Source organism: Monodelphis domestica, chromosome 1 (genome assembly GCF_027887165.1).
Source record: "Monodelphis domestica isolate mMonDom1 chromosome 1, mMonDom1.pri, whole genome shotgun sequence".
Taxonomy (NCBI): Eukaryota; Metazoa; Chordata; class Mammalia; order Didelphimorphia; family Didelphidae; genus Monodelphis; species Monodelphis domestica.
This window is the reverse complement of record NC_077227.1, coordinates 253,824,618-253,838,931: the sequence shown is the minus strand read 5'-3', so window position 1 is coordinate 253,838,931 and position 14,314 is coordinate 253,824,618.

Sequence of the window (14,314 nt, the reverse complement as noted above, 5' to 3'; positions counted from 1 at the left end):
ATAATGGAAATATTTTCCAAGGATCTCCTGAAGCTTGAGTGAAAAATTGTGAGAACTTGAGCTATTAGAACATTGGAAATATAAGGATGATAAAATGGGGTAATTTCAAGGAAACATTCTCTGTAATCATATAAATAAAGGTTTCACCATAAACGTTAGTATCTTTTCTATAGATAGATGCTCTCTTCCCAACGGTATTGCGGGACAAATACTTTGAACTTCTTTGTATCCTTAGAGCTTGACTCTAGACCCTACACATTCATAGTGGGACCTTGATAAAAGTTCCCAATCAATGCTTTCATTTATACTGCTATAGCTCCTCCTGATGGTGATCTGGACAGCAATTATTGTCACAATTACACTGCACATGAGTACCGGATCTTAACCACCACCATAATCTCCTAACCATCTTCTTTCAAAAACTATCTGGACTAGTTGAGGGCATAGAAAACAATGAGAAGATAAGACAAGAGCACAGAGAATCAAGTGCCAAATTATGTAAAAGTACAATAGTTCTCACCACTCTGTGGAACTGTCATTCACTGCCCAGTCTATGCTTCCTTTTCTATGAAGTGATTAAGGCTAGACTACTTTTCCCATCAGATCAAACACATTCACATTAGGTTTGTAACATCAGTTAAGAGGTAGAGATAAGAGAGATCTATGCCCACTATGCCCAGCTGCCACTGTTCTTTTTATCACCCAGAAAAGTATAGATAATCACAGGGCAAATGCCATATTACTTCTAAGGTACTCCAACCTTCATTATTATGTGGAAGATTAGGAGCAGAGGTGTGGCTGTGATGTAGGACAGCTCAGAGGATGCTAGCCAATCACACAAAATCATTATCTTTTTGCTGGCCATTCATCCCTCAAGCTGTGTCCAGAAAAGGAATGGGGGCTTGAGTCAAAGCATTTGTCAAAGGAAATACAGAGAATGAGAAGGACTCAATACAGATGGCTTGATCATGGCAGGAAAGTGTTTCCCAGGGCTCAATTTACACGCCAGCATTCTGTGGTCCACAGACCATTCTTATGCAAACATGCTACTCCCTGCAATGCTTCTATAGATCATCCATGCCTAAATCATTGATGTAGCCCAACGATTATGGTATTTTTCCTTGAGCTAATACTAGAAACATTTTCAACTGGGGTACCAACACTCAAGGAAGGCAGGTGATGGGCAACTCAAGAGAACAGTGAGACCACAGGAATAGTTCGACCTTCATCCCTTTAAAGGGTGAAGATTGGGTAATATGGACAGTAACAGAGAGTCACCATAGCAATGGAACCCTAAGAAGATGGATTACAGAGGTGGCAATGATGATTCAGGATCACCAAGGGGAGGAGATTGCATTGGAAGTGGTTGTTCTGTGGGGCAGTAAGGGAAGGGCACAGGGATGAAAGTTCCAGTAAAGGTGAAAGTTGCTATGAGGATATATGCTCCACAGGATTCTGGAGATCTGTGGCAAAACCCTGCTCACTTTACTGGCCACAGATCTGTTTACCGCATTAAACAAATCACAACCAGCCTTCCCAAAGAAATATAAAAGCTAATTTCTTTGTGTTACAAGTCAAGCAATCTATCAATGAGTATAATACATGATATATAGAGCTTATTCAGACATTATTATCAGGTAGGATTCTTCAGCACAGGACTTGTACTCATGTGGAACACAGCTATTTCAGTGTGGTAAAAGAGAAATGAGAAAAAGCTTTAAAATTTCCTTTCTTTAAAAAAGAAAACCCTTACCCTCTATGCTAAGTATTGGTTCCAAGGCAGAAGAGCAGAAAGGGCTGGACAATGGAGGTTAAGTGACTTGCCCAGGGTAATTCAGCCAGGAAGTGTGTCTGAGGCCAGATTTGAGCCCAGGACCTCCTGTCTCTAGGTTTGACTCTTTATTCACTGAGCCATCTAGTTAGTTCTCTGTTATTTATAAATAGTTTAAAAAGCAAAAGGAAAAAATGAATTTTTAGTTCTCAATCAATTGGACATTTCAAAGTTGATATCCTATAGATACCTCAAATTCAACAAATCCAAAATAGAACTCATTGTCTTTCTACTCAAACTCACCTTCCCTCACCTTCCCTATTTCTTTGGAGGGTACCACCATTCTTCCAGTTTCCAAGATTTATAATCTTTGCATTATGAACATGGCTCCTCCCTCTCCTTCCCCACCAACCTCTCATTATCTCTCCTCTGTCTCTCTCTCTCTCTGTCTCTGTCCATCTCTCCCTCCCTCCTCTGTCTCTGTCTCTCTGTCACTGTCCACCCCATCTCTCTCTCTGTATCCCTCCTCCTCTCTGTCTTTGTCTCTTTCCCCCTTTCTTCTCTCCATCTCTTTATTTTCTTTCTTTCTATCTATCTATCTATCTATCTAATCAAATAAGTTGCCAGATTTTGCCTTTTCCACCTTTATACCTTCTCTCAAGCTTCTCCCCTTCTCATTCCTCACACAACCACCACCTTGTATAAAGCCATCATCATATCTCACCAAAACTATTATAGAAGGCTTCTTATTGGTCTCTATGCCTCAATTCTCTCTTCTACTCCAATTTATCCTCCACACAATTGCCAGAATGATTTTCCTTCAGTACAAGCTTGACTATGTCACTCCCATCCTTAAAAATCTTCACAGACTCTGTTACTCTTAGTATAAATTATAAACTCCTCCATGGGACTTTTAAAGCCCTTAACAACCTGTCCTACATTCATCTTTCTAGCATCATTATGCATTATTTCTCTTTCCTCACCCTATTATCCAGATAAACTAGCATTCTCTTTGTTCCTCTCATGGTACACCATCTCCTGTGAATGCTAATTTTGCAAGATACCATCTCCTTACACTCCATATCTTAGAATTCTCTACCTTTTTTCAAGAGCCTGCCCTGATCTACACTAGTAAAATGCAGTCTCTTAGAGGGCAGGGATAATTTGCTTCTTGTCTTTGAATTTTGGAACCTATATAGTCCCCTATATAAGAGGCTCTTAATAAACGTTTCTTGAGTTGCATTTAGCATTCTATATTTGATGGGGATGACTTCAATGGGGCAAGAAATGACATATTGCATCTTTAAAATACTTTCAGTAATTTGTTCATTTGTCCTATAATTTAGGCATTGTTATATGGTAAGCATCTATGTTACATGAGACTAATTATACTGAGAAACCCATGAGTCACTAGAATAGATGCCCTACCATCTCTACAATATCTCTAGAAAGTTGGGCATTCATAATTATAGAATAGGTCCTACAGGACTAAATGGATTCTCTATATGGAACATAGATCTAGATCTGGAAGGAACCTTATAGACTATCAATGTAATTTTATAATTTTATAGATGAGGAAATTGAGGCCCAGAGAAGTTAGAAAACTTGCCCAAATCCACACAGGTAGTAAGTTATAGGATGGAATTTGAACCCAGGTCATCTGATTACATATCTCTACTCTTTCATTGTAACATATTTCCTTTCTGACTATAATATTTCAAGCAATTTTCTTCACTTTCCAATCTCGGTTTTTAAAATCAACTGTTCTCCATGGTTTTAGATCAATTAAAGAGATGAAAATAAATTTCCTTATATTCTATGTCCTATAGCCATGTTGGCAAACCTATGGAAATGTGTGCTGTAGTGAGACTGCTCTCCTCCTCCTATCCACTTCACCTGAGGACATTTTTCACATCACCCACTCCTCTACCCAGCAGCCCAATAGAAGCACTTCCTTCTTCCTCTGCCTGGAGTAAGGGGGCATCTCACATGTGTGTGAGAGTTGCAATTGGTCTCTAAAAGGTTTGCCATCACTGTCCTATGTTATTGACAGTTTCCCTAATATTGAACCAGCCCTGAATACCTGTTTTAAATCTAATCTGGTCCAGTATGTACAGTCAATCCTCAACTTTCATGGAGGTAGTGTTCCTAGAAAATATAATGAAAGGGAAAAAACATGAATATTGATACATGAAACCTACAGGAAAAGAGAGGTTAGGTTCCTATGACCATCAAAAACTAATCTTTTGTTAGAGATTGCTGAAAATATACTTTTCTGAGTACAGTTCTTTTACAAAATTTATTTATTTGATTGTTTGTTATGTTAAAATTCCTCACGCTCCCTCCCCTCCTTGTCCTAGAGAAAGTATCATTTAACAAAAAAGGTATATATGTATATATTTATAAAACTATGATTTGCTACATTTCTATCATATCAGTTCTATTCCTGAAGGTGAATATGCACAAATCATTCTTAAAAAATATTTCTGTTGCTGAATATAATGTTCTTCTGGTTCTGACATATAATTTTTATAACAGAACATTAATTCTGATAATATGCACTTTTCCTAACACAGTAACTCTGAAATAATCCACAAAATGCAATACACTAAATAAAATTGATAACATGCAAAACATTTTTTCTTGTTATAATTCCCTAGAGTTTTGTGTCCTTTTGTGCTTACATCTCAATTAAAAAATCACATTAATTTTAAACAATATTATCTTCTCATAATACATAAAATCTAATACTGTACAACAAATGAATTCTTATAGGAAATATACATTGTATGATTATATATGTACAATCTATATCATATTATCTTCTTGGTCCTTCTTGGGGAGGCAGACTGGTGGGGGAGGAAAGAATATGACATATATTTTTGGGCATAGCTAATGTGAAAATTTGTTTCTCTTAGATGAGTATATTTCTCATAAATTATTACATAACAATTCCTATTTTTATTTTGTTATATAAATATATTATGCTATGTATAAAAAATAAATGATAACACATACAAACTTCCCCCCTAGAACCTTGCCTTCCATTGTAGAAGATGGTGATATGAGGTAATTATACTGTATATTACAATGCAGAAAACCTCTTTACCTTGGCCACCCTCTGAAAATGAGGAGAGAAATTGCTAGGAGTTTAGTTGCTGCTGCTGGGAGCCAAGAAGACTGGTGAGGTCTCTACATCACCTCCAATATCCTGTACTTCATTACTGGTGGATAGCTTTGGAGATCATGAAGGACACAACAACTTAAAATGTCTGTCAGTAGCATCTGCTCCTTTATCACTTAAGAACCTTAAAAATCTTGGAATGTGGGAGCATAGCAGAGTCAAATTGACATTTAACCTGGATCAATGATGGGATTATCAGGCTTGATGTCTCTAGCAAACTAGTTGATTTTGCCAAGCCACCATAGTAGGATACCAGCATCTGTGGAAACTCCTGTACATCATACCTCTTGCTTTTTCTATTCTGTAAATAACCTCAATGTAGGAGGTTGCCACAAAGTGAAAATGAGGTATATAAATAAATGAATAAAAGTAAAAATCATGTGAATGCTTGAAATTGTAACAGTTAAACTTGTGATTGTTAAGGATTGGTTGAAATCTTTTAAATAAGTTCTTGTAGTCTTTTTGCTAACATTTTACTCAATATTTTTGCATATATATTCATTAGTGATATTGATCTATAGCTGTGTTGGCGAAGCCATGGCACAGCTACTGGGGCAGCACAAGGAGGGCAGCTCCCCTGGTTCCCTTCCCCCAAGGACATGTTTTGAATGTTCCACCCTTTTATCCAACCTTTCAAAGCTAGTTCTTCCTTCCTCCACTGTCTGGAATAATGCAGGGGGTTCATAGGCAGCTTGAAGCTACACTTTGGGCATGCAGACTTGAAAATGTTCACCAACACTGGCCTATAGTTTTCCTTCTCTGCTTTATTTCTCCCTAATTTAGGTATTAGGAGCATATTTTGTTTCACAGAAGGAGTTTGGTAATACACCATTGTTGCCATTTTTGCAAATAATGTAAATAAAATGGAAGGAGTTAATAATTTTTTAAAAATTCGATAGAATTCACTTCTAAAACCATCTAGTCTTGAATTTTTTCCTTTGAGTTCATTTGGACTATTTAAATTCTTGTTTGTTCTAATTATATAAATTCTTCAAATAATATTTAATTTTTTATATTTTTATAACTAATCATAGAGGTCATTAAGTAATTTGTATTATGAGTGCATTTTTCATTTTTTTATACTGGCACTTTGGTGCTTGTCTTTTTTTCTCTTCTTTTCCTTTTGGTCTTATAAAGAAGGAATTGGGAAAAAAGATTGATCTGATCAACATTAGTAATCTATAATTGAAATAGTCTGTTCCTATTCCTTTATCCCATCTTTCTTCATTAGTTCAGGACCCTATTTTCTGGTTTCATACTTACTTTTTTGTCTTTTAAATTTCCCCTACATGATCAGCCCTCTGAAGTCAAGTCCCTTCTCTCTGTCACTACCTGTTTCCCTGTTGAGTTTAAAGTATTCCTACACCCAAATTTATTGTCCATTTGTTCATTTGTGTGTGTGTGTATGTGAGTATTATGTGTGTGTTCAACCTTCCCTTGTCTGATTCAGTTAAAAGTGAGGTTGTGATCTGTCTAGTCCCTTCTACTTTTCCCTCCATAATTGTATATTCTTTTTGTACAGTTTTGGATGGGGGCATATATTTCTCTTTCTTTGGGAGGGAGATTTCTGTATCATTGGTCCTTTAGAGGTTGGTTTCATATTTTTGCTGGTTTTTTTGTTGGACACCTGAGATTCTTTGTGGCCTCTTATTTTCCCATCCTAGCTGGAAATCCAAAGGTCAATTTCAGAGATGAGCCCAAAAGACCTAGAGTTCTTTTCCTTAGGGAAGAAGAGAGGCAAGAACAAGGTAACTCAGTGGCCAGAGGGGCACAGAGGGTGGGGGAGGAGGAGCAGGTGGAGGGTTCCAGCTTAACAAGAGGATGATAAATGATAACAGCACAAGGAACAAAACGAGGCATCCTTCATGCTGTCAGAGCAATGAAGCCAGCACATAACGAGACGCGGGCACAGGGCAGTACATTGCTTTCGAAAGATGCACAGACTATCAAGCCACTTCTGCTCAGAGTCAGCAGCCCAATCCATCTTCCTTGGGGTGCCTTCTAAAATGGGGTAGAGGGAGAAGAGAGTGAATCTTGGGACTGTGGGAGAAAGGGGGGTCAATTTGGCTAGCCACCCTCCACAATCAGGAGTTTCTTCATCTCTGCAGAGAATTCTTCTTTTGAGAATGTCTCTTTGCTGTATGTAGCACCCCTTCAGGATCAGGGGGTGACTTGTCACAGTTTAATGAGAAAGATTTTGACCCTAGCATAGTGGAGGAAAGGTCTTCCATCAGGAGGCACTAAAATACTAGCACAACCCAGCATCATCTAGGAAAAAAAAAACAATCAAAATAAAATGGACCCACCAGAAGGTAAAGAGAAAATTAGAGCTGATAGGTTATCTCAAATTTTTGTTTTTTGTTTTTTGTTTTTCTGAAGGGAGGCAGAGAGAAGAGCAATTATCCAGATGCCATAAGGTAAAGGATTCGAAATTGAGACCCCTATAGTCTCATCCTGACTCTACTGTGCTATTTAACTGTCTAAACGTGGGGCAAATCATTTTCATCTCTCTGGGCTTCCTGTCTATAAAATGAGGGGTGTGAACTGAATACTCTCTAAGGTGTCTTCTCCCTAGAATAGTGTTTGATTTTGTTTGACTGTCGGCACTTGGGTATCTCTGATTCGAATCCAGAATAAGGAAATATATGTGGGTTTATATATATATGAAATTATTATATCATATGATAAATAATACACATATATGCGTGTCTATGTGCATATATCCGTAATAATTCTTGTACACTAATATACATACATAACAAAGGTAAGCCTAATGAGAACAGATTGCATCTCCGTGAATACTTGGGCCCAGAAAGCAATCACTTAGCAGTAAAAGTTCCCAGAATTTCCGTTTCTGTGAGATTGCATGCCAGTACAAGGGGGTGATTATCTCATGGGAAGATGACCCTAGAAAGACAGAGGTGGCCTAGGCTCGGAGGAGGAGTGTCTGAGACTCTGATGAAGGTTTCCAGGATCCCAGAACTCTTGTAGCAGAATTAAGACAAACCCAAGCCAGGAAAAGGGCATCCAAACCATCGTGGAGTTGCAGGCTGATGTTACAAGTAGAGATACAGACACCACATTTGTGGGACTGGGCAACCTTTTGTCAAGATTTATCAGAGCCTATGACCCACTTTCTTCATTTCAGAGGTGTGAGTCTTAGAAAAACAATCTGCCAGGCTACTCTGGTAAGGAATCAGGGGTGATGGTGATGGTGCTGCTGCTGCTAATGATTGCAGACAGTGAGGTGGCATAGTGGATAGAATAGTGGACCTGGAATCAGAAAGACCTGAGTTCAAATTCAGTTCTCAAATCGTTGCTAGTGTGTAATACTAGTATACTGGTGCACACTACTGTGTGGCCACAAACAAATTACTTAGAGTCTCTCTACCCAGCCTCCTCATCTGCAAAATAGGGTGATAAAAGCACCCATTTCTGACAGTTGTGGTAAGGATCAAAGGGGAGAAAAGCTTTTTTAATCTTGGAAGCATTTTATTGTTAGGTAATAATTATGAGTATACATTATGTCACAATACATAATGATTATTGATATTATTAGGCTAATGATGTTAATAATGATGAAAATTAATATAGAAGGTCCTGTCTGTCCTTTTTCATAGAAATGGGGGGGAGTTTAAGAAAGGCAAAGCAACAAGCATTTATTAAGCATTACTATGTGCTAGGTGCTAAGAAGTGCTAAGCACTGAGGATACACATGCAAGTAAAAAGAAACCCAGTTCCTTCCCTTGAGGAGCTTACATTCTGGTGCAGTGAGTGGTTCAGTGGGTTCAGTCCTGTCTGACTCTTCATGACTCCGTTTGGAGTTTTCTTGGCAAAGATACTGGAGTAGTTTGCCATTTCCTTCTCCAGCTCATTTTACAAATGAGGAAAGTGAGGCAAGCAGGATTGAGTTACACTGCTAGTAAGTGTCTGAGGCTGGATTTGAACTCTATCCACTCTGCCACCTGATGCCCAATAGTGAAAGGGACTGCAGGGGTACCACACTCAAGATGGAGCATCAGTCAGAACCACAACCATGGGGGGCGGGGGGTGAGGAGAAGGAAATGAAAGTTATAAATATGGCTAGCCACCCTCCACACTCAGTCTGCACCCCTCTCCAAAACGGAGGCCTTGGGAGAAATTCATCAGGGGGAATAGACATGCTCATGGATGCTCAAGGGTGACCAGATCCCAGTAGCCGAAAGAGGCTTCAGGGTAAGACTGCAGGAGACCATGATGTTGAAGCTGGAGCGCCAGAAATGTGGCCAAGACCTTGGGGCAAACAAATAATCTATAGCCTGTAGAGAAGAGAGTGAAGAAGTGCCAGGAGAGAGATAGATGGGTAGGTGAGTTTCTGTGCCCACTTAACATTCATAGACAAAAAATGATAAACTGAGTAACTTTCCCCCTCCGTCTTCCATGAAGCCAGTCATTTAGAGAAGCCTTTATATTCCCAGCCCTCAATTCTCTTCCCTACTGTGCCATCAATGCTTATCCTGGAAGAGATAAGCCATCTGCCTAGACATGTTGCCCCCATGGACAAGACCCCCAGGCGCCATCCCACTCCCTCTGCCCCCGCACAGTCCTCTCCTGCGCCATCGCACATCCTAGCTCCTGCTGTATTTCGTTAACTACCGAAGATGAATGGACTACCCCCAGTACGACCTAGGCTTGGCATCCTCCCCTCTAACACGGACCGGGTTGCTCTTGAGAGATTTTCTTGCTAACTAGTTACCTGTCAGTTAGGTTAGATGACCTGTCCTCTCCCCTTAGGGAGGCAGGGTGACTGCAGCATCCAGGGAGACATTTGTATTTCTTTGCTCGGGGGTGAAAGCTTATAGCTATATATACTCTAAACCCACTTGCCTGCCTATTATTCTTCATTAGCCCTAATTAGAATTCCACAGAATAATCATATTATTCTAATACGCTGGGTAATGATTAAGAATAATGGTGATTTCCATCATTCCCCCACACACACATGCAACACCAGCCTCTTCTCTTCCATTACCTCCTTCCTGTAGGAGAACTACTCCCTTCTCTTTCTTCTTTCAATTTGGGGGGATGGGGTAAATGGGGGTGTCAAAGATCAGGAAAGAGGCTAGTTTGTGTTCTGAGTTCCAATCAGAATTGCTGGTTTCCTTACACGTGTCTCATATCATCCCATAATATCTGGGAGCTGATGAACAGCAATAGAGGGCTTTAACAATATATAATATTGCTGTGGATTGTGTGATTCAGTCATTTCAGTCCTGTATGACTCTTCATGACCCCATTTGGAGTTTTCTTGGCAAAGATACTTTTCCTTCTCCAGCTCATTTTGCAAATGAGGAAACTGAGGCATATAATAACAATAGCAGTATAACAATACTATATCCTCCCTTCTTCCCTTACTGACAACAATAAATGCTAGATCATAGAGTGAATAGACAGGAAGAGCTCCTCAGTAGGGACAGCTGGGTGGCTCAGTGGATTAAGAGCCAGTCCTGGAGATGGGAGGTCATGGGTTCAAATCTGACCTCAGATACTTCCTAACTGTGTAACCCTAAGCAAGTCACTTAACCCCAATTGCCTAGACCGTACAACTCTTCTGTCTTGGACCTGATAATATCAATATCAAAAAAAAAGGAAATGTCCCCAAAACCAGCCTGTGGAGAGAAGGAAGGATGACTGAAAGGTCCTTTTAGAGGTGTGTGACCTGGAGTCAAACTAATGCTTTGGTAGAACTACTAAGAGATGGTGAATTTCCCTTCAATAGGTAAGTGTGAGGAGATGCTCTTAGAGGATGGATGGGAGAGTGGGGAGGGAGGGAAGAAGTAAGGATTAGCTAGAGAAAGGTTTTTGGCTTTTTTTTTTAAATCATTATTCAAGTTGCATCATAAAGGGTAGGCTTAAATGGGTGGGCAGGGAGAGAGGTGTCTTAGGCATACCTAGCCCCACTGTCCCATTCAGAGTCTCCTGTCCCAGCAACACTACAAACAGGAGACCTGCGTTTCTGAAATTCCCGGAAGCTCTGTCCCCAGACATTCTCCCATTGGCCTGGAGTCACAAGAATATTCCCTGTACAGCAGAAGCACGTTCCAGCCTTGCTTGATGGCCAAGGATTTGTAAATAGTTTATTCCCAATGCATCATCCCCAGACTTTTTTTTAAGTCCTAACCTTTTGTCTTAGAATAGATCCTAGGCTTTGGTTCCAAGGCAGAAGAGTGGTGAGGGTTAGGCAATTAGAGTGAAATGACTTTTCCAAGGTGACACAGCATCCTCAAACTTCTAATTCCATTCCTTTGTCTCCTTTGAAATGAAATAGAAATAGCTATTTGGCTTTCTCCCTTGAAAGTCCAGGGGGTTAACAGAATTCACTAAGCATATCCTCTGTGCCCAGCAGGGTTTACAAAGGACAGATAAAGAAGTCCCTGACCTAAATTAAGCAGAGAGGACAAGCACTCTTGCAAGGAGAAAAACATTCATAAATAACTTATGGACAAGTGTATACTCCTTTGTGACATTCAATTTGGTAAATCTTCCTCAAGTTCCTAGTTTGTGTCAACCACTTTATTAGAAGTGGGTGAAGAAACAATAGTAAATAACATATGAAAATGTATACAGGAGGCAGCTAGATGGCTCAGTGGATTAAAATTCAGTCCTAAAGGCCAGATGTCCTGTGTTTAATACTGGCCTCAGACACGTCCTAGCTGTATGACCCTGGGTAAGTCACTTGACCCCCATTGCCTACCTCTTACCACTGTTCTGCTTTGGAACCAATACATAGTACTGATTCTAAGATGAAAGGTAAGAGATTAAAAAAAAAAAGAAAATATATGCAGAAATAATTCAAATACAAAAGAATGTCAATTAATTTTTTAAAGTGTTTATTAAGGACCTAATATGTACCAGGCCCTACTCGATGCATAAAGTACAAAGGAAAAAAATATTCATGGTAAGAACTTAATAAGTCCCGGGGGTGAGCTGGGCTTTTAAGAATCAATGATTAAAATTTCAGCATTAGCATTTACACCTCAGAAATCAGCAAATGCTACAAATCAGGGCTTGGTATATTGTTTTGGTAATTGTCTAGATTTAAGAAAGTGAAGGAGAATATGCAAATAATGAAGATTAAACATATGTCTTGTGTACATTCCCCCACCCCCATCCCCTCCACAGAGCTAGTTGTTAAATATTTGCTAGCACATCCTGAATGTAGACTCTCCTGAAAGCTTCCACAGACCAAAAAACCAGCACCTTTGGGAAAAGGGTCATTCATGGAAACTGAGGAGTTCGTGTCCAGATTGATTGAGATTTTACAGCTCCACAAAGTTTGGGGCACTAAGGTTGGAAGGAGAGCAGGGATTGTTGGAGCAGCTCTAAAGGGATATATATGTGTGTGTGTGTGTGTGTGTGTGTGTGTGTGTGTGAGTGAGTGTGTGTGTACATGTATATATTTCCTAAAAAGAGCATTAAAAAGTTTGAAACATATATGCATAAATATGCAAATTTTCCTAATAAGGGCAAAAAAAAAGCTTGGCACATACACTATATATATATACATCTACACATATATTCTAATAAGATTAAAAGGTTTGATACATATATATATTTCTATGTATATGTCTCTCCTAATAAGAGCATAAAAATGTTTGATACACATATATGTACACACACATAGATGGATATAAGTATAGATATAGATATAGAAATAGGTATAAGTATAGGTATAATAGATCTTTCTTTTCCCTTTCTTTATTGGATTCCTCTGCAACTCAACACTCACAGGTTTTCACCTTGGGTCCCCAAGATGGAAAGCATTTCCAGGTTCAAAGACACTCTGAAACCATAATCCTAAAAAAATAATTTATGAATCCAATTTATTGAATTTATTTTTAATAGTTAAGACAGTAGACACAATTTGGGAGCACCTAAGTGTTTCACTGGGTAGCGTGTCAGATCTGGAGTCAGGAAGACTGATCTTCAGATATGGTCTCAGAAATTTACTAATTATGTGATCTTGGACAAGTCATCTATCCCTCTTGCCTCAGTTTCCTCATCTGAAAAATGAACTGGAGAAGGAAATGGCAAACCACTCCAGTATCTTTGCCATGACCCAGTATTTCTGCCATGCAAGTTCCTCAACTAGGCTCCCTAAGTCTTCTCTTCTTTACAACTTATCTCAACTATAAAAGTATAAAAGTTAGTTTTCTCCTAAATGTAGAGTTGACTCTCTTCTCTGCTGGCAGAGGGCATGCTTCTCAAAGCTAGATCTGCCCCTGCCTCTCTGCCACTCCTTGCTGCTAAATGTGATGTCTCCTCCTGAATAAGTTATTCCACTTCGATATTCCATGGCCAATAAAAGGAAGGGATGAGAAATCCCCCAACCCCTGCCAGCCTCTGATAGAAGTACATGAGTTGTGTTCCCAAAGGGACTCCCTGACTTAAATACCTCAACTTCTTTCAGACCTGGTGGTCATAGCTGATTTAAAAAAAACCACAAAAACAAAAATAAAACTCTTACCTTCCATCTTTGAATCAATAGTATCTACTGCTTCCAAGGTAGAAGAATAGCAAGGGCTAGGCAACGGGGGCTGTGATCCCCGAGTCACATACCTAGGAAATATCTGAGGCCAAATTTGAACCCAGGACCTCCCATACCTAGGTCTGGCTCTCAATACACTGACCCACAAAGTTACCAGGAGGGTAATCAATCATTTGTCAGTCAATGGCCAACTGCCCTTCCAATTCCATTAGGAAAACTTCAGAATCTTGTAACCATGGGAAAAATATTCTAAATTAATGAATTAAATTAAGTTTTTCAAAAAAAATTTTAAAAAGGAAAATTTTACACTCCATAAATAGATTGACTAATTTTTGCATTTGAGCAGAGACCCCTTTGAACACATCAACACACTGACTGTCTGATAGTTGCCTCTTTTTGTGATTTTAACACTTGGACTAAGTGGGAAAACCAAACCACAGCCCCAAACACACACTATATAAATAAATACAAAATGAAAGCAAGGTAATTTTGAAAGAGAGGCACTAGGCAGAGACAGCTGGGGGAAAGGGAGGGTTTAACTGAGCTTTCCAGGAAGTTTGGGATTCCAAGAGGCAGACTGAAGAAGGAAAGTATTCTAGCAGTATTCTAGCAATGCCTGTGCAAAGGCATTAGATGGAAAATCAAATATTTTTGCTTGAAGCAAGAAGGACAGATGAACTGGATTATAGATTGTGTGAAGGGGAGCATGGCGTCTGTCATTCACCTGGGAAGGGAAGCTGGATCCAGTTTGAGAAAAAAGAGGAAAAACTAAGACCATAAAAAGATTTGCTACAACTTTTCTAATGGGGGGCATTTGAGGGATATTTAATGG